The sequence below is a fragment of the Prosopis cineraria genome, unplaced genomic scaffold, assembly GCF_029017545.1.
Source record: "Prosopis cineraria cultivar Desert tree isolate PC_DT_omini unplaced genomic scaffold, ASM2901754v1 PC9, whole genome shotgun sequence".
NCBI lineage: Eukaryota > Viridiplantae > Streptophyta > Magnoliopsida > Fabales > Fabaceae > Prosopis > Prosopis cineraria.
In genome coordinates this window covers 2,441,001-2,442,798 of record NW_026555340.1, presented here as the reverse complement: position 1 = coordinate 2,442,798, position 1,798 = coordinate 2,441,001, and the positions used below count along the sequence as shown (strand labels likewise).

General features: G+C 34.5%; 1 non-coding gene across 1 annotated transcript; it reads left to right on the top strand.

Moving 5' to 3' along the window:
* The first annotated feature begins 147 nt into the window (after positions 1-147).
* Positions 148-254, top strand: LOC129321132 (small nucleolar RNA R71). The gene has a single exon (XR_008595921.1). It is a non-coding gene; the product is annotated as a small nucleolar RNA R71 (small nucleolar RNA).
* The last annotated feature ends 1,544 nt before the right edge of the window (positions 255-1,798 follow it).

The following is a 1,798-nucleotide window of genomic DNA, read 5'->3' as shown; positions in this document are numbered from 1 at the left end:
AGCACCACTTGAAGCCATCTTGTCAATTAGTTCCAAGCCTTTAAGGAAGTGAGATCAATCAAGCATCCACCACTAGCGGCATCAATGTTAACTTTGTCTCTTGGAATCAAGCCCTCATAGAAATATTGGACTAAATTCTCACTAGAAATTTGATGGTGTGGGCATTTAGCCAAAAGGCCTTGGAATCTAGTCCAATACTCATAGAGACTCTCATCCTCTCCTTGTTGGACCCCATAGATTTGCTTTCTCAAATTGGTGACCTTGGAATTGGAAAGAATTTATCTAAGAAGAGTCTTCTTAGCTCAGCCCATGTGCTCACTTTCACATAAGAAGGGTAGTTGAAATACCATTCCTTTGCTAAACCTTCAAGAGAAAATACAAAAGCCTTAGCTTGAACATCATCAACATTTACATGCATAGGCTTCATAGTATCACAAACCAATAGGAAAGTATGCAAAAACCTATGACAATCCTCTCCTGGTAACCCATGAAATTTAGGCAATGCATTAATCAAGAGGATTTAATTTCAAATTGAACATTAGTAGGAGGAACATATAAGCCATAAGGATTATCATGCCAATTAGGTTGAGTTAATTGCCTAATGCTCCTCTCCTCTCTAGGGTTATGCAAGCCTTCAATTCATTATTAACATGGCCATCATCATGCAAATTCTCATTCCCATTCCCATGGCCCTCATTATGCACATGCTCATGTCCTAAGATACCTTCCATGTTGAATTACAAACCAAATGAGAATCAAGAATAGGTGTGATCTTCTCAATCTAGAAATAGTCCTTTCAATTTCTGGATCTAATTCAACAAAAGAGGTATGTTTTTCTTCGGTCATGCACTAATCAAGCTCAAGAAAATTAAGAACAAAGAACAAGCTAAACTAAAATGCAAATCAACATGAAACAATTCAAAACACACAAAAGCAAGAGAAATAATTTTTTTATTTTTTTTTATTAAACTCAATAGCAACAAAATGAAAAAAAAATAACACCAACAAGTAGAAAGAGAGTTAGAAATGCTCAATCAAGAAGCTTTGGCAATTCTGGAATTCGCACAGTAGGCTCTCTGGAGACAGTGAACTTGTGAATTTTCTCATCAGCAAATCCACATGATAATTCCCCTGAAACTTTTATGAGAAACACAAGAGATATACAGGAAATTATATAAAATTTTAGATTAAAAATCCTGCCCAATCGTTCCAAATTTTCACAAGTTGGTCCTCAAGTCTGGAGAAACAGGATTTCGTCCAGAAGACCTTCAGAGCTTCTAACAAACTTTCAAATAGGAAAATGGAAAAATTGAGAAAATCCTAAACACAAGAAACAAAGATAAGACAGTATAGAAAAATGAAACTGGAATCAATCAATTTGAACGCACAAAGAGGAAGATATGCTAACTCAAAATTGAAACAGGGTTTTGGAAATCCTCTGTAATGGCTCCCTGGACCTTGTTAGATTGTAAAATTTCCACAGGACACTTCCCACGTCCAAAATTGACCAACCATTTTTAAAGTGAAGCTAGGATATAGAGCTTTCAATGAAATAAATTTCAAGTTCAAATTCCCTCAGACTCATTCCCAGTTAATTTTTCAATTTCAGACAGAGACACTAGAAACAGAGTAGTTTCAGCTCTACATACACCAAACCAACGAAAATTGCACTAATTTTTTTTTTCTTTTCAAAACAGAATAAAAACACTCAAACACACAAAAAACACTAAACAAAACACAACACAATTTTTATAATTTTTCAAAAAAAATTTCAGGACACTAAAATATAAATTAAGTA